Raw genomic sequence first — 20,913 nt, 5'->3', positions numbered from 1 at the left:
CAATGATTGTGGGATGGTCTAGTGTTGAACATTCTGCATCAGCAGAGCAACTGGTTCCATAAAACATTGGATTGTTCTAAATGTGAAATTGATGTGCTAGCTCAGAGGCAATGTTCTGAAGAATTAGATATTACTTTTCAAGACACTGCATATTTATTAAATCATAGACTTCTATGTGATGCTATTTGTCTCATATAATGGATACTTGAACTCAGTATAACAAAAAAGTTAGAAACAGGAGCGACCATACTGACTTTCACTCCCAAACACCCATTATTGTAATGCGGACTGGGAGGTGTGAAAATCAAAGATCTCAAAGGGAGATTCAGTAAAATTCTCATTGAAATGTCGATGGCTGCCTCCACTTGTCTTTGCATTTCTTGTGCTCAGGAACAAATAGGAGTCACCATACTGACAATTATTTACTATTTTGGCCAATAGTATATAATAAGGTTGATTTCAAAAAATGGATATGGAGATAAATACGTTCAGAATCAAGGTGATATATTTGCATATTAAAATAACCAGGTTTCTCTAGAGGAACAGGACAGACATCATGAATGTGTACTAAAAGGGAATTTATTAAATTGATTTAAATGATGTGGTTGGAGTTTATACTACAGAGGCCAAGAACTCAGCAGTTACTCATTTCACAGGCTGGGAGGTTCAGAAGTCCAAATCTGGCATCAAAGAACTGGAGGATTCATGGAGAGCCACTAGACTTCAGTCCATGCTGGAAAGGTAAGGAAAGAAGCAGGTTCTAGTATCAGTGATTGGATCCTTATCATCATCAGCAGCAACAGAGTCCATAAACTTTCAAGTGTGTGTGGAGGCCGAGGGAGGAAAAGAAGGAAAAAGCTTTCCTTCTTCCATGCCATTTTATGTGGGCCACCATCAGAAGGTAGTACTCACTTTCCATCAGCGTCTTCCTACATCACTGAATGCACCCAAGACAATACTTCAATACATGCCCACAAGCAAACCTGATGTAGACGATCCCATATTGAGGCTCTCTTTCCAACTGTTTCTAGGTTGCGTCAAGTTGACAAAACTCATCACCTCACAAATTTCTATTTACTACTGTATCAAAGTATGTTCTGCAATTATACAAAGTTTAGAATGGCATGGTTATGAACATAAAACATTATAGGAATTAGAGTTTTACTCAAAGTGTCAAGAAAGCAAAGACCTGCCAAGGTTATAAGTGAGAGTGGGAGAATTTCAGAAAGTATATATGAAAAAGGAGGATAGTGCATGTAGTTAATCTAAACATTAGCTTCTGTGATAGGGGAAGTAGTGTGTACCATTAGTTTCTATTTTCAGAGATTCTTTTCATTAAAATCAGCTCACTGGAACTGTAGACGAAGACTTCGAAGATAATAGAGCTCCATAGTGCAGCAAGGAGTTGATCTTCGAGACCTCAGTGGCCTCCCAGTAACGGGAGTCAAATTGGCAAATAATTGTAGTTTCTATGCTCTGAAATCTCCCATACTTGTTGCAACTTCCAGACTTCCCAAAAAAGTCTCACAATCATGTACTAACTACAGAAGACACACTAAGGCATTCCTGTTCCTAAGCGATATGGCACTACTCTAAAGGGCAATGTTGGCTCAAGGACCATACACTGTCTATGCAGAATATACTGACTGAACAGAAGCTTCATAAGAACACATGACAAGGGTTGGGGATTTAGCTCAGTGGTAGAGTGCTTGCCTAGCAAGTGCAAGGCCCTGGGTTCAGTCCTCAGCTCCAGAAACGAAAAAAAAAAAAAAACAGAACACAGGAAAGTATATGATGTTCCCATCTGTCTCACAAATCTTTCAGTATCAGTATTTAATGAAGGTCTCACTACCTTTTCTGAAGTAATTTATGTTTATATTTAAAAATGAAGTATGCAATTTATTTATATGTCATACTCTTTTTGACATCTGAGTTTAAATCAACTACTTTATAGTAGTTGTTGCAAATTCATTGTACAGAATGTATATTCCTTTTAATATTTTGGTTCCTTTTCCAACTGTCAACAAATTATAGCATGTGAGAAAAATATAAGCATCCTTTCTGTTTGTAAATAAAATGCTGTTATGAAGCAATATCCATTTTGTCTTTTGTCTATGTTGTTGTCTTCAACGTTGACAGTGTAGTGTATACATCAGAGCTTCTATGATCCTAAAAATTCAAACATTTAATACCAGATTCATTTTATAAAGTGTGCTACAGTAGTGCCTCATAAAAGAAAAATCAACTTTGAGTTGTTTGACCAAGAGTGCATGAATCTATTTTGAAGTGTATTGTTTTCTTTGATAACTGCTCTTCCTCCAAAAAAGGGTGTCCTCTATATTCATTGGACAGCACATCAAGCATGGTATTGGAAAGGAATGCGAAACTGTCTAAAAGAAGCTTTAACCAGAGTTTTGCGAGGGAAAATGTTGCTTTTTCTGACCCCTACTTACCAAAGAACATCACACAAAATCAAAAGCTGATGTTATCACCCTATGTCTACATGCTACTTGCAATGTTCTTTGTGGATTATCATTGCTTTGTTATTGTTTTCAGTGATAACATTAGATTTAATTATCATATCATATACAGGGAAATGTGCTTTTCTGGATAAGAGCCAGTAAGAGAGGGAGACATAGGGAATATCTCACAAGGGAGACATAGGGAAGATTGTTTAAGATTAGAGTTATAAGTTTAGCTTAGTTCATAAATTATTTCTTGAGTATTTCAAGGCCTATTAAGATTCTTTACTTTGTTCTCTTGAAGGCAACTTTGATGTAAACAGTCTGACTACACAGTATATGATTAACTTGGTTACAAGTTTATGCAAAACTTCAATTTGTAATAGGCAGCAGATTTAGACGTTATTCCCACAGTGTGTTATTTCTTACATTTTGTTTTTATATATTATTTTTATTCTATGCATATGAGTATATTAACTGCATGTCCGTAAGTTCAATATGATGCAATACCCTTGGAGATCAAAAGGGGTTCTCAGGTCCCTACAACTGGAGTTACAGATGGTTTTTAGCCACCATGTGGAAGCTGGGAACCAATCTCAGGTCGGCTGTGAAAACAGCAAGTCCTCCGAACCCTTGAGCCATCTCTCCAGCCCCATAGATTTTGTTTTTTAGCTTTATTATAACATAGTTTTTCTCCACTATTTTTTTGATTCTATAATTAAGGTACTTATAAACTTCAGTAGTTTTAATTGCTTTAGAAGTTTTAAAATAAATCAATTAATTACCAAAGTTAAGTATATATGAGATTTACCTCAGCTCTGAAAATGGAAAACTTTAGGAAAATTTAAATAAATTTATCATCTTTGAGTTTTATACTGTATGACTGTGTTGCTGATTATATACATATACATATATGTACACATTTGTTTATGTTTGGTCTTTCCTATTTACTCAAACTTATTTCTTAACATTCTCTTAGGATCATTTATTCTTTAGCTTTCTGACATGACTGACATATTAGCTTAATATTTAGATATTTTTCTGCCTTTCCTGGAATCAATGTATTGCCTTTGAGGAAGTAAGGGCCCCAAATCTGATTTTGATATTCCTGAGTTTCGTTCAAATATATGTAGACTACTGCACTAGTAGGCATTTCATGACAGTGTTTCTCTCTGGCTATAACAAGATAACATTCTTGGATTTTGCCCCATAGCCATGGCAACTAGAACAGAACATATTGGCAACCAAGTCAATGACAATGGTAATGGAGGCACTGACACTCCCTAGGGATGGTCAGGAAACCCTTACTTGGAATTCGAGCTATTACTCCTTCCTATCCTCTACCAGGTGAAAGCAATCTTGAGAGATACTGGACTATATATAGAAGGTGGATGGATAATTAAAAGCGGGACTCTATGATGCAGCTTCTATGAGGCTGCCATTCATGATGAGGTAGGACTTTGTGATGATACAGTTCTTTTGGGGTCTCTCAAGCTACTGTAAGTAACCCCCCATATGTGCTCTATGAGAAAGCCCAATAAAATCACTATCTTTGAGTTGGACTTTGGTTTCTTCTCGTTGCCCATCTCCAGTGATTAGACATTCCCTTGAGTCTTCCCAGGAAATACTAATACAATAGCGGGTCTGTATTTTCTCCTCTGTCCCTCTCAGAACATCTTTTCAAACAAGCACAGAGGATGCACACACATATGTACACTTATACAAAACAGCCACACACTGTTAGTCTTAACCTCTGACAAGAAATACCACCATAGGATTAAATATTAAATTGATACAGCATAAGAAACCTCAATATTTGTGAGTAAAATAGTGAATAAGGAAGCATATTATATATTGCCAATGGCAAATCTGGTGTGGATAAATAAACATTAAGTACAATGGGCATTTTTACAAAAACAAACAGCTGAAACAGAATTTACAGCAGTTAAATTGTTCAGTGAATTAGAAAGTTATATCAACTAAAATGTACATTAATATAACTAACACTAAGTGTACATAGTGGAAAAATCTTAAACATAAATATAACAAAGAAAAGCACGTTTTTTTCAACAGGAGTAAAAGCACATGGTGCAAATTAATATTTCCTAATGACAACAATCCTGCTTTGCAGAGGTGATGCTAGCAAGAAGAAGCACTGGGTAGCTCTAGGCTTAGAGAGCTTTGTTCCCTTACAGAAACCCGAAAAGCCTAAATAAAAATCTACGTGTAAAAGTAGCTTTGTAAGAACCCTAGACACCAGTAATAAGCAACAACTAGCAAGAAAATCCTAACAGTGAAAAATCAGCACTTTACAGTAATGGAAATTACATGACCGTTTCAGAGGTTTGTCCACCAACTCTGGGGTGCAACACAGTGAATTTAGGAGGAAGCCCTCAAGAAGATTCATACTAATCTTCAAAGGAAATTAGTGGAACATGAGTGCTAATGTTTAGCTTGTCTGGAGACTATGTGAAGCTGAGATTTCTGTATTGTATATCTTGATTCAGGGCAGTAGTAGGAATGGTGGCACATTGAATTTCATATTAACATCTGCAAAAAGAATGACAGGCAATGTGTTGCATTAGAGCCGCAAGATTTGTGAAGACCTGGGGTTCTTATGTATAAGTGATTGTGTGCTGCAGAATATAGTAGAACTTCTAAAACTCAAGAAGAATCACTTATGAGAACCTTAGTGAGAATAACATAGTTTAACAGACACATTCATGGGAAAGCGGGAATAAAAGCATGTATCCAACCCAAGAGACCATTGAGTAAGACTTTGTATGTCTGTGCTGATGTGGTTAGTGAGCTTGTTTACTTCGAAGGGAAAGAAAGAAAAGTGGTATTATCATGTACAAGGGAGCTGTATTACAACTAAGAAAAAGGAAACATGAAGGTGAGTGATAGAAGTAACAATACAGAAAAATAAAAATATGGGCATCATTGAAAATTTGCTGAATCACTTGTGGTTTATTATATTTATGTTTAAGACTTTTCCACTATGTACACAAATATTTATATATTTTTTTTTTTTTCATAAAGAGATGAAACTGTATGGTGGAGGTGTAAATGTATTGCTTATTTTTTATACTGAAACTAAAATAAATTATTTTAATTATACTAACCACAAAAATATACACACATAAAGAACACACATAAATAAATGAGTACGAACTGAAATATATTTCTATACAAAAAATATACCCACACATACAATCAGTAAGAGCAGTGAGAAGGAAAAAAGAGCTATAAGAAAACAGTGAAATGATTGAATTAAAATGTGTTCAGTCATTCATAATTTTACCTAAGTATAATAAACTCCAAAATCAGAGGATGTACCTTAATAACTCAGTGGCAAAAAAAGAACTGCAGAACTAAATTCTGTCTAAAATTATCCAGGTAAGACCGAGGTATACAAATAGTATGAAAGTAACAGAATATGCAGACATCCTCCATGGAGACAGTGAAAAAAATTAGCAAGACAAAATAGACATCTAACAAATTTTATAAAAAATTTTAAATGAGGACATTATATAATGAAGAGCATGTCAATACACAAAGAAACTATATGGTATATCTATCTATCTGTATATAGATATAGATATAGATATACACATATATAGCAAATTTACACTGCATATATGAGTAAAGTGTTGCCAGAGTTGAAGGATGAAAATAGTAAATCTTTAAAACCTCACTGTCAATAATGAATGCAGAATTGAAGGCAGAATAATGAGAAACACAATATCCTGCTTTCCGCAGTGGTACAGAAGATCAGTAAAGATACTAAACACTGAATAAACATCACAGATCAGTGGGAGCTAATTCATATTTGCATAACATATCAGTCTACAGCATGTACTTACATAGTTTTCTCAAGAAGGCCTATAACATTCTCTATTATAAACTATATGCTATGCCACAAAAGAAATCTTAAGAAATTTGAAATTTTTTAAATATTGAAATCATATAAACAGTTTTCTGATTATGACAGAAAGAAATGAGAATCAACAGCAGAAGGAAAGAAAATCCACAAATACACGCAAATAATGTAACACATTCTTAAACAAATGTGACAAAGAAAAAAAATTAAATTTCTTGAAGAAAGTGAAAACACAATCACAACATACTAAAACTTAGGAAAAACACTGAAAGAAGTGCTAGCAGGGAAATTTATCTATGGCTTATAGTGTTTATTTTAGACAAATAATAAAGCACAAAACACATTAAGGTAACTTTACTATGGGTATGTTGGCACATGCATATAGTTCTGGGGCCATGGAGGTTGAGACATGCTTATATTGCATGAGAAAATCCTATAATCCTGTCAAATAAACAAAATGGAAGTGTGGCTTAGAGAGATGGCTCAGTTGTTAAAAGCACTTTCTGCTCTTCCGGAGAACCTAAATTCAATTCTGAACACCCATATCAGATGCTTCACCAAAAGCTCAAGTCACAGGGGGATCTGAAGTCACAGGGGGATCTGATGTCCCATTCTGGGACATCTGTACACTTGCGGGGATACACACACACACACACACACACACACACACACACACACACACACACACACACACACACAAGAAAATAATGATAAAAGAGAAAAGCTAACTTCACAATTCAAGAATCTATGAAAAGAACAAAGTAGACTCAAATCTCAGTAAGAAGTAGCAAAGATTAAAGTGGACATTACAGTGAGTGTATGACAGAAAGAGAAGGAATGTATCAAGTCATTGAAACCAAGACTTGGTTTTCTATTAAATGATCAACAAAACTGATGAAACTTTTTACCTAGATGGTTTAAAAGCTAGATTAAATAGTCAAATAAAGTATTAAAAATGAAAGATCATAACCACTGAATTTACAGACTTTCAGTGGATAATAGTGGAATACTGTGGAGAATTATAAAACAAGTAGCATTAGCTAGAGGGGACGGATATCGGTCTAGAAAATTACAACCAACAAATATTGAGTGATGAAGAAGTAGAAAATCTGAACAGACATATAAATTTGTGTGTGTATGTGTGTTTGTGTGTGCTGTATTCACATGTGAGTGCATATGTGCACATGCAGAGGACATAGGATAACATTGGGTGTTCTGCTGTACCACTCTCTACCTTACTCTCTTGAGACAAGGTCTCTTACTGAACCTGGAGCTAGGCTGGTGACAAGCAAACCCCAGAGATCCTCTTGTCTCTGTCCGCCACAGTGCTGGGGTTACAGGTAAGTCAAACCATGACTGGCTTTTTACATGGGTCCTGGAATCTAAACCGACGTCCTTGTGCAGCATCTACCTTATCCACTGAGCAGTCTCCCCAGTCTCAATCCTCTAACATTGAAGACTGAGCTAACAATGCAAAAATCTTCCTTATAAAGAAAAGTAGGGAATCGCTTTCAAAGACAGTTAAAAAACATTTAAGGGAGAAAATTAGCAGCTGTCCTTGCTTAGTTCTTTCTACAATGTAATGCCTATTGCAAGATAATATATGAAAAGTAGAGCTTTATTTCCACCATAATTCTGATGATGGGATGTAGTAAATATAATGCAAGCTTTCTGGCAAGGACCCTCGGACTACATTACAACATAATCAAGAAACAGAAAGGGAACTAGGCACATCTGGAAGTGGGCATAGCACATGAGGTGGTAGACATTTAAAATAGCTCTTCCTCTTGTGAAAAACTAACATAGTGATATAGGCCTAACTCACTGCTATAAGACACTACTAATATTTTGTGTTGGTGGAGCACTCATGAACTAATTAGCTTCCATAATCTCTTACCTCTTAAGGCTTTCATCACATCAGTATCTCCACAACATTTGAAATTTAGGAAGAACAGGTTACATACATCTTTCTTCAAGCACCTCCCAAATCTACTGTATGAGACTAATAATGTTTGGATAGCAAAACCAGAAGGCACACAACAAGAAATCTACTGAAGAGGGATGGGGAGGTGGTTAGTAGATAAAGTGCTTAACATGTAAGCATGAAGACTTGAGTTTGGATCACCAGAATCCACATAAAGTCAGATGTGATAGTATCAATGTAAACACAGTGTTCCTATTAAAATATGGGAGGTAGCAACGGGAGTATTCCAGAAAGCTCACCAGGCATATACAGCCACGAAGAAATGGCCCTGTTTCAAATAAAGTAGGTGGTTAAGACTGACCCCTGAATTTGTTCTCTAACCTGCACATGCATGCCATGGCACATATGCACCTGCATATGCACGGATACACACACACACACACACACACACACACACACACACACAGAGCGAGAGAAGCAGGGAGAGAGAGCGAGAGACAGAGATTAAAAAAAATCTATAAGACACTAAACTTGTTCAACATTTGTAAAAATCCTCAATGAAAAATATCAAATTCATTCAGCAACATGTCAATAGGTCTAAATATCGAGTGCAAGAAGGATTTATTTCTAGAATATAAGCACCAAATATCATCCAAAATCAATTAATCCAATATATTTTGTTAAGAAAATTCAGGATCTGTGATCTTATCGGTTGAACAGAAAAAATATCTGACAATATTTTTCATGTTTTATTATGCAATTTTTCAATAAACTAAAAATAGAAGGAAAATTTCATACTGTTATCAAACCTATATAATAAAACACAAAATAGTCCTATATCCAACATCTGACCCAATAATGAAAGACTAAGAACTTGTAGTCCCAGATCTGCAATTAGACAAATAGATGTACTTTTACCTTTTCTATTCAATATAACACTAGGATAAATTGTCAGTGTAACTAGAATAGAAAAAGAAATTTAAAAATCCAGACAGTAAAGAACGAAATAAAATCATGCTTGTTTGCAGATGACAATATCTTACATGTGTAGAAAGACCTAAAAATATGCATGTAGTCAGGCATGGTGCTGCACACCTTTTGTCCCAGTACTCAGGGGGCGGGGGAGAAAGGCAGGTGAATCTCTGTGAAATAAAGACCAGCTTGATCTACACAATGACTTAGTGATTTCCAGGCCAGCTGGGGCTACAGGGAGACCCCATCTCAAAAAAATCAAAAAAGTGCATGTGGACAATGTGTACACACATACAAATTGAGAGGACAGGGAAAGAAACATAGAACAATGATAAGGGAAATGAGGAAAGTTATAGGATATAAAATTAACACACAAAATCAGTTACTTTTTATACTATCCAACACCTGAAAAGGAAATCAAGAAAATATTCATTTACAATATCACAAAAAGAATTAAATAATTAAAAGTACACTTAAGTAGACAAAAATGTTGTGCACCAGAAGAAAAACAAAAGTAAAAAAAAAAAAAAACAAAAAATTTTGTACACTGAAAACCTGGAAGAATCCCCAAAATTGAAAACAATACAAATTCAGACAAAGACATTGTACAGTCAGGACTAGAGATTTACTGTCATTAAATTGAGTATATTAACCAAACTTTTCAACAAATTAAATATCTCCTCTAATAAAGTACCAACTATTTGTCTGTTCTGTGTATATACAGAAATGCATAACTTCAATATAAATGTCTTAAGTGAAGAACCCTGACAGTCAAAAAACCTTGAAATAAAAAGGCAAAATTAGAAGTCTTACATTTTTCATTTTAAAATTGCTACACAAGCACAATAACCAAAAAGTGTGACACTAGTATAAAAGCATATGCATCTACTAATGAAATGAATGCAGAGCACAGGAATGTATCCTAGAAATACGGTTATTTTTCTACAAAGAGTCAATGATCATTAAATAGGGAGATTATTACTTTCATGAGCTATTAATGTGGGAATTGAATGTAAACAGGGAAAACAATGAGGTTAGGCTCATAGTTTACACAATGTACAAAAATCAATTCAAAAGAGATTAAACACAAAACAAATCTTAAACCTATAAAAACCTTAAATATACTAGGACACACATTAATTAGGTATTTCATTGTGTTTTCTTGAACTGTACACCAGTGGCACAGGCAACGAAAGGGAAAAGGAATAAATTTGTCTGCATCATAATTAAAAGGGCATAAGAGGGCTAGCCTGAAGAAAGTTTGGTAGGACAGGCCTGCTAAACTGAGTTCAATCCCAGAACCCATAGTGTAAAGACAGAAATGATTCCTAAAGTTTTCCTTTGACCTCCACCAGCAGTTGGTGGCAGGTGCACCCTCATACCCCTCGCCCAACATGTATATCTCTCACTCATACACACAGACAAAATAAAAAGTAAAATACTTTTTGCTCAGACCACTATACCGGCAAGCTATAGTCACACTTCCTTCTCACGTTCATCAAAGAGCCAAGGGGGGAATCAGTTACCCCTCCCACCCTATTAGTGGACCTTATCTGCATGTGGGGGAGGGGCTAAGGATATATAAGCCAAGAATGCCCGAAGGTACCTCTCTCACCATTTTCTGTGGCTGTTGGGAAGTCACAGGATCTATATTTGAGTGTGAACTTTCCAGCGCAGCCATAAATGGGGGTTGCTCACTCCTCTGTAAGTAACCCCCACCCTATGCTCTGTTAACAAAAGAAACAAAATTTAAAAAAATGGTAGCATGGTGGGGCATGGGGAGCAAGAAGATGTGACTCTATTTCTCATGCCCATAAGAAAGACACTTTTCTTTTCTACAGGATTCTGGATTGACAGTTTGTCTTGAGGAGACCGTGATGAAATTTCTTTTCAGGTCCATGATGCTCATCACAGCCCCTGCAGTGTGTCTTGAGGACAGAGCATTTTCTGACAGCATCACAGTATCAGTGAGAGTCTACTCTTTTCAAGACACCCATAATTCTGGATTAAATGAGATGGAATTGAATGAGTGAGATGGTTTAGCAGGTGAAGGTGCTTATCACCAAGTTTCACATGAGCTGGATCCCCAGGAAACATATGGTGGGAGGAGACAACAAACTTCTCCCAAGTTGTCCTCTGATCTCTACAACTAAAGCATGCCATGAGGGGTCCTCAAATAAAAACTATAATTTGCGAAATAAAAGGGGCGGGGCAGAGTAGTAAAGATAACCTATGGAATGGGAGGGGAAAAAAACTTAAAATATTTTAAATGAAGTCAACACCCAGAACATGTAAATGAATAAGAAAATAAGAGAAAAATTAAATTAGGTGTCTTAATATTATATTTTTCTCTTTTTTATAGAATGTCTTCTCTCAATTTAAATGTGTGTGTGTTTTCTAATGTTCTTGCTCTTTCACCTCAGTCTCATCTCTACTGCTGAATGCTTGGCACACTGGGGCAGGCCCTCTCTCTCTCAGTCTGCTTTTCAGTTTTCCTGTCTTTTATGCACTTTGTTCATTACAGATACATATCAACCCCTTCTTGAGATCACCCACCTCAAAGACAAGATGCTCTTCACCTGTTCCAGCTTTATCCCCAGGAGATTGTAACAATATGTGGGTGCCACAAGTTTATCCTCCATATTTAAAATGAAAATTTTCATGCTACATGAGTTTAAAATGTATTTTCAATACATCACATATTTTCATTTGTACATTAATGAGAATTTCTTTGATATAACATACAAATAGACCAGAGTGGATGAGATTACTGGAATATTAAGGTTGAGAACAGCAACTGATGTGTCTATACAGAATGTGTACAAGATAATGAAATAAAATATAGAAACAAATTATCAGTTATATTGGAATACAGTGATATTTAAGTGCTGAGCACTTAAAGATAGACAATAAGCAGATTGCATATATAGTGTATGTATAACCTTATGGCCAACTTGTTTGAGACGCTTAATAAGGTTGTCAAGGGGAAAATGGCAATGAAAAGTAGTGATTTGAAAGATGAGTAAATGACATGTAGAACAGATTTCTTCTGATGTTGATACAGTGCATGACTGTGTAAAATAGCCTGGACGTTTACTATCAGTTTCTGTCACAGGGTACTTCTGTGATGCTGACTTCATGATTCTAGGATTAGGAGTTGTTATACAATAATATTAAAAGTAAACAACAAACTGTACTCTGATTTTATAATTGGATTATTAAACTGAGGCTAAATGTCAAAAGTGGCCCATAGCATTTTTGTATGTTCAAAGTAAGCACTTAAAATTTTTATGAACAGAAGTCTTACATTACTTGTAAAAAGCAATTCTCCCAGCTAGATATCATAACTTCCAAAACTTGATTGGATAGCTACTTTTACTTCCTACAGATGCATAGTTGGACACCATCAGGTCTGACCTTTCTTCTTATCAATTGTTTCTGGTTCAAAAATGGATACAGATGTGTTAAGAGCTGTCAGAGCCATCTTACAAACCTATATAAATGAGTATGAGAAATGCATAAGAGAATAACAGATTTGACCTGTTTTGCATGAGGTATATATAAAAATCAGCAGCTATCTACTTTTTAAGTACTTGCTTTTATAAAGAAAAAAAAACAAATATGCTCTATTAATGGTTTGGGGGATGCTATAATATGTTTCCTTTAATTTTATCATAAACTCACTAATAATTGATCATTTCTACTGCTTTTTTGTTTTGGTCCTTTATTCTTCTTCACTATAATATCCATCAGGTTTGCTTGCCTTGGTTGACATAGAAAATACACACACACACACACAATTTTATATTTAAGATTTAATTTTCTAGTTTTATATTTTGCTGGTGGGAATAAAATGATAGTTGACAGTAGAAAAATGTTAAATGATTCCTGCAGTATGTACTTACATTTTATATTTCAGAAGCAACTTATCCTCTAAGCAACTGTATTCTCATATCTGTTAAATTGGTTAATAAGATATGCTTAATGCATGGGTTTGCTCAGAGTGTTCATGGAAGATTAATGTGAGGCTCATAGTATTTGCTACAGTGTATAGGACATAATAAATGCCCAATACACATTATTTATTCTTACTAATCAATCTTTCATGTATACAACTTCAGAATATCGGGGGTCAGTGTAGCAAATATCCATTCAATACCTATAAGATCAAGGCAATATGATTTATGGAAACAAAGACCTAGCCTTAAATCATACCAAAATTTCATTTCAGCAGTGACCTTGTACATGTTGTTACCTTTGTAACTTATACATTTTATAACTCAAAGAATTGTGCATCACAAGGAGTAAACTTAAATATCTGCAGGAAGGAAACTATTATCCAATATCCCAGAACTTCACATCATGATATCAAGTTTGTGACAAACAGAATTAGCTAGATATCAGAGGTATTAAATAACCTCACCAAAGAATTAGAGGAAAAGAATGCTGGTATAAATAAATCCAGAGGTGAATGGAGGCTGTTAAGAGAAAGGGCAAAAGAAATGGTACATGGAGATGAAGTTCAGAGCATAAAGCATTTCTTCATGAGAACACGTGTTACATTCTGAAATTGCTTTAGATGTATGTTGATGTTAGCCAATGTACAAATGACTGACTGGGCCTGGGAGTCTTATGTACATAATAAGAAAATTATTAATTTTGAGCATTAAAATTGAAATATTATCTCACGGTTTATACTCTAAGAGCCAGTTTTACTTAATTTATTGTAAAGTACAGCTGTAAAAATGACAGCATATGAACAGATTAAGATCTACTCTCATTCTTTCTGGAAGTTATAACATTTGAGAAAAAACTGAAAAATTGTAGGCATCCAATCCTAGCAATCAGACTTGGGCTATGGATCAAAGGATACCTGGTATCACAGACTACAAAGAAAATTAGGTTATGCAAATCCATTTATTTTCAGTCTAAGTTGTATGTGTTGTCATTTTATATAGATAGGATCCTTCTGAAACATTTAAGTTTGGTTGAGGAAACTACTTAAAACATTGAATTTACTTGCAGTTCTTTTCTGAGGAAACCAGGCTCTTGTACAAATGTTATTTTATAACTAATGCAACCCGGGCATGGAGAGATAGCTCAGCAGTTAAGAGCACTGATTGCTTTTGCAGAGGACCTGGGTTCGATTCCCAGCACTCACATGATGGCTATGTACCGTCCTTAATGCCAGTTCCAGGGGAATCCGAAGCCCTCTTCTAACCTCCGCAGCATTGCACAACATGGGTGCACTCACATACATGCAAGCAATACACTCATACACATAAAATAAAAATAATAAATAAGGGACTGGAGAGATGGCTCAGCTGTTAAGAACACTGGTTGTTCTTTCAGAAGATCCAGATTAAATCCCAGCACTCACATGGCAGCTAACAACTGTCTGTAGCTCCAGTCCCAGGGGATCCAACAGCCTCTTCTGACCTCCCTGGGCATTGCAGGACATAGGTGCACTTACCTACATGCAGGCAATACATGCATACACATAAAATAAAAATAATAAATAGAATTTTAAAAATAATAATAAAAAATATTTTAAAAAAGTAATGCAACCCTCAGTTCTCACCAGCAAAGCTTCGTTATACAACAGAGTGTGATACAAACAGAAGGCCACAACTGGGCAAGTTTTATAGAATAAGAGACTGTAGAGTATGCATCCCTGGATAGGACTCCTATATTGAACCTCACATACCCATGGCTCAGGGACCACTGAAAAAAAGGGGGCGGAAAGATTATCAGATCCAAAGCTGGTTGATGAACACAGGGAAGCAGAAGCTTTCAGGCCACTAGAAGCTTGCACATGTGAACTTATGGCAATGGTGGCACTGAGCACAAGACCCATGTCAACACAATTAAACAAGAGCCCAGAGGGGAGAAGAGATATCGGTGGTGGGCTGGCCCTAGATTGAAAACTATTGGCGACTAATTGCTGCTGGGAGAAGGAGAATATGCCTTACTTCTGACCTCTAGACTGTTAACTATACTCCAGTGGTTGAATTTGTACCAATGGACATCTGGGTACAATGCCTGGCTGGATAGGCTTTAATGTGTATGGCAGAATACATGAAGTCTGTCAGAGGGGTAGGGATGATGCATGGGGGAGGGGGTCTAAATATGATTAAGAACTGTGGTATGAAATTACAAAAACACAACTAAAAATTGAAAAAAATCCCTTCCAGGCACAGGTACTATTCGCTTCATGTTTCTTTGGATCCTTATATGAAAAGGCTCCTTTTGAATGAGGTATTTAATGAACATCAATTCAAACTTGGAGAAAAATGGAAATGACACTAAGGTGTATACTTTATTGAAATTCATATTCTCTTCTAAGTGTGTTTAAAATGCTTGTCACTGGGGAAAAAGAGATGGCTCAGTAGCTAAGAACACCAACTGCTCTTGCAGAGGACCTGGGTTTGGCTCTCAGCACCCACAGGAGTGAATCACAATGGCTTGTTACTCCAGTTCCATGGAATCCAGTGCCTTCCTCTGGCCTCAGCAAGCATGGCATGCATGTGGTATACACACATGCAAGGAAGCACTAATTCACATAAAATAAAAATAAATATACATTTTAAAATAAATTTTAAAACGTCATGTAATCTAATTTGAAACTAAATAAATTATTAAAATTTAATTGTTACTATATTGTAATTTCAAATCCACTGCATTCCCAAAAGGAAAAAAATGAATGAGAGATCTTGACTCCCTACAGCAGAAAAGAATATCACTTAAATTACCTGAATCAGTTTACAGAACTAGTTTAATCCATATCATGGAAACTTGTAGCTACTGAATAACCCCTTGGTACAGAAAAAAATTACAACTATGTTTCTGCGTGTTGAATACTAATTACAGTCAAGATATCCTTATTATAATATGGCTACCTACATTGTATTTCATTTCTCCCATTTTATCTGATACTTTTCAGGAAAAAAGGGGAAGTTCTGGATTTTAAAGATGTATCAATTTCTGTGCATACAATGCAGGAATGATACTCTGCCATCAATACAAAAATAGAAGTGTTTATGGTATTAATTTTGGCATGATTAGGAATTGGGTTCTAAGGAACTGAGTGTGACGCACAGATTGCTCTTTTTGGCTCAAATAAATCTTGAAATAGTTTAGTTTAAATACGTTTTAATTCCTTGCTGCCTTCAGCTTGGCACAACAATGCCAATTCTTTGCTGTTTTAAAATGGGAGTGCTTTGAATTCTTATTACAATTGCTAATGCTCCCTGAAGACATTCGACTAGCCTTGTGTGTGGGGGGGTGCACATAATGTGTATGCGGTGTATGTGCATGTGATGAGTGCACATATATGTGATAGTGTGTGTACTCATTCTTGCCCATTAGCACACATATGGAGGTTGGAGCAGGATATTGGATATATTCCAGAATCCAGATTTCACTGGGAGATGGGCCTCTGGTCATTCCTGGAGGGATTTATTATTATTATTATTATTATTATTATTATTATTATTATTGCTTTTTAAAATTTTATGTGTATGAGTATTATGCCTGCATGTATTTAAGTGAGCCATGAAGTAGCAGTGGAGGAAAGAAGAGGGCGTCAGATATCCCTGGAACTGGAGTTGCGGATGACTGTTAGTCGCCATGTGGTTGCTGGGATTCGAACCCAGGTCTTCTGCAAGAACAGCCAGTGCTTTTAACTCCTGAGCTATCTCTCCAGTCCCATGCTGGAGAAATTATTTTTACTATGTGTATTGAGGTGTGAAGACTCACCCACTGTGGATGGTGCCTTTCCTGACTGGTTCCTCCTGGAATAAATAAGTGCAGAAAGGGAAGTAAACAGCAATATGCAATTTATCACTGTCTGCATCTGATTGTGAATGTGATGTGACCAGTTGCTTCAAACTCCTTATGCTTTGGTCTCCTTGTCATAATAGACTGTACTCTTGAAATATGAGGCAAAATAAACCCTTTCTCCCTTACATAGCTTCTGTTAGGATATTTTATCACAGCAAGATGAAAAGAAATGAAGTCAAGCAGGATCTCTCACTGAACTGGAAGCACACTATTTCAGCTAGGTCGACTGACCAGTGAGCTCTCAGCATTCAGGTCTCTCCCATCTCAGTACTAGAGGTACAAACACACACAGCCATCTCTGGTTTTTACATGAAGGCTTAGGATTTGGCCTCAGAGCCTCATATTTACACACCAAGTTATCTTAATTTTGAGCCATTTTCCAGGCCCTGAAATTTGAGTTCGTAGTCTCCATTGCATGGAAAACCTAGGAAAAATTTAAAGAGAAAAATTAAAGAATACCAGACAAATCAAAACTGTGAAAGGAGTTATATTTCTGAAAAGCTGTCATACACACACACACACACACACACACACACACACAAACAGAATACTTTTTCTAAATCTTTCACCTCCCTTCAACTCAGCTTTTCAAATGCTTTTTACATCTTAATTTGAAAAGCTCAATGTGCTTTCATAATTTCCTGCCATAATAATGTACTTTGGAAAATTTTAAATATATGTTAATTAAATTATGCTAAGTGAAAAGAATGCACAAATACATGTTTTGCTCCGATTATCATTTCCCTGGACTTATTTCACATTTCTCACATATTGCTGAACCTATTCTACCTAGTACAATATTTACCCTAATATAATATGTGATTTTCTTTTTCTATGTCCTTTTGATACATGTAGCTGCCTTTCCTGTGAATAACCTCATATTACTCTATGCCCGAGTCTCTACATATACTTTTAAGCTCTGCTAGCCATTCTGAGATTTTTGCTTTCACATAAACTTTATAATAATTTTATCAATATCCACAAACTAGCTTGTTGAGATTGTTATGGCTGTTACATTGTATTTGCAGATGAACCTGGATAAGAATTCAAATCATGATGCTACTGAGACTTTCTATCCATAAACACTGAGTATATTATTTATTTATTTATTTCATAGTCTTTATCATATAACCATTGTTCATATTATGTTAGATTTGTGTCTAAGTATTTTACTGACATGGAATCCTATCATTTATGATATTTCATTTTTAATTTCCAATTCCATGTGTTTAATCATGGAATAAAGGAAAGTATTTGAATTTTAAATTGTGTCTTGCAAACTTGCTGTGATCATTAGTTGCTGGAGGAGTTTTAGCTATCTTTTTGAATTTTCTACACAAATGAACATGTATTCTGTGAAAGATATTTTATTTCATCCTTCCCAATCTTTATGTCCTTTATTTCATTTTTTGTTCTACAACATTAGTTAGGACATTGAGGTTGATATTGAAAAACTGTGATGAAGGGGACAATCTTGTTCCAGAACTTAATGGGGCATCATCGAACATTTCACTGTAAAATGTTATGCTAGTGGTAGGATTTTTAAAGATTTTCCTTTATCCTACTGAAGAAGTGCCTTTCTATGCCCAGTTAACTAAGAGCTTTTATAATATACAGGTGGTGATTTTTTTCACCTATGTTTGCCTGGCTATAGGCTTACTATTTTATGGGTATTTTCAGAGAACTAGCTTTTCACTTTGAGTCTAATGATTTCCTGGTTTTAATTGGTCTTTGCCTTATTTCTTTACTGGATTTAATTTACTTTCCTTTGTAGTTTGGTTATTTAAATTAAATTTTCTAATATTTGCATTCGTAATTAAAATCTATCTGTATGCATTAGTTTGGGAATCACTATGTAATAGACCAGGCTGTGCTTGAACTCCCAGAGATCCTCCTGCTTCTGCTTCTGAATTCTGGGATTAAAGGTATTTGCCAACGTGCCTGGCCCACCTTCCAATGAATCTTGATAAATTATGATAGGGTTTCCTTAGTTCAAATTTCATTTCAATTTATCTTGAGAATTTGAGGCCATATGTTATTGAAAATCATATTTTTAAATGCGGATATTCCCGTCATCATTCTGTTATTTGTTTCTTACTTAATTTCATTGTGATCTGAGATCAGATAATGAATGTTTCTTTATCTTTGAAATTTGTTTACATATGCTTTATTACTAAGAACTGCTCCTTGAAAGTCTGAGAAGAACGTGCATTCTATTGTTATTTAGTAATGCAATCTACTGAAGTTCACTCTATCAAGTTGACTGATGCTGCTGTTCAGCTCATCTATGTTCTTAATGTTTGTTTGCTGGTTCTGTCCATTTCTGATACTAGGATGTTTTATCTCCCAACCTTAGTGAGGGGTTCAGTCACTTTTCTTTGAACTTATATAAGCCTTTGCCTCACATATATGGATGTGATGATGTTAGATGCATAAATCTTAAAGATTTTTATATCTTCTCTGAAAAGTGACCATTTTAAAAATAAAACATTTTTATTATCATTTATATTGATCTAAGCTTTCCTATCTAAAATTAGTACAGCTTTCTTTTGACTAGTGATAGCTTATTGTACCATTTTCCACTGTTTTGCTCTTCATATATATGCTTCTAAATATTTAAGTGAGAGTGGACAAGACATGTCTTCAAATAAAAGCACTTGCTGTCCAAGACTGATAATCTTAGTTCCATCCCCATAACTCACAGTTGAAGATAACAGAATTCCAAATTTTGCCCTTTGACCTCATGCATTCTGTGATATACATGTCCCAGTACACACACACACACACACACACACACACACACACACACACACACTTAGGCACACACACAATAAATGTATTTAATTTTCTGTTGTTGTGGTAAGTAAACTCTGACCAAGGCAACTTATAGAAGAAAGAGTTTATATTTGGGCTTATGTCACAAAGGGATAAGAGCCCATCATGCCAGGACAGGCAAGACAGGAAGCAGCCAGAGCAGAAAGCTAAGATCTCTTTTCTTTAAGCAGGCACAGAAAGCAGGGGGGAACACACTGGAAATGGGGCAAGGCCACAACCCTCCCTGGTGACTTGCTTCCTCTAGCAAGGCCACACCTTCCTAAAGCTCCCAAACAGCACCACCAACTGTAGACAAATTGTTCAAATACTAGATCATTAGATAATATATTTCAATTTATTGCCCTTTATATTCTTTCCCTCTTATTTCTTGTCATTTTAGTGTTGAATCACATTATTGTGGTTTAAGGGGTATATTTTATGCAATTCTGAATTTTCTCCTTTCTTTGCATATGAGTATATATTATTTGAGTTTGGCTTGACTTTATCCTACAAGTACTGAAGTCTTAGCTGTTTAGTGACCACTGAGGCAAAGTTAAGAGTTGGTAGAATCTTAAAGTGATGATGCTCACTTAACTTTTGAAATCACTTCAGGCACTGACCTCAGTTGAGATTAAGAGATTAACAATATTTTTCATGGAGTCCATTAGCACTAATGAAATATGTTTACCTAAATGAGAAAGCCTGGTGTCTCTTCTCTATCTTGCCATGTCTTCCTGGCTACCTTTTCATTTTTCCGTACTAAATGTATTCCATTGCTGTTATACCTTGCTTTCCTCTTGCTGTGATGAACACTGTGACCAAAAGCAAGTGGGGAGGAAAGCGAGTTATTTTTCATGGAGTCCATTAGCACTAATGAAATATGTTTACCTAAATGAGAAAGCCTGGTGTCTCTTCTCTATCTTGCCATGTCTTCCTGGCTACCTTTTCATTTTTCCGTACTAAATGTATTCCATTGCTGTTATACCTTGCTTTCCTCTTGCTGTGATGAACACTGT

Source organism: Nannospalax galili, unplaced genomic scaffold, assembly GCF_000622305.1.
Source record: "Nannospalax galili isolate Female #2095 unplaced genomic scaffold, S.galili_v1.0 scaffold10, whole genome shotgun sequence".
Lineage (NCBI taxonomy): Eukaryota > Metazoa > Chordata > Mammalia > Rodentia > Spalacidae > Nannospalax > Nannospalax galili.
Note: the sequence above shows the minus strand (reverse complement) of the source record.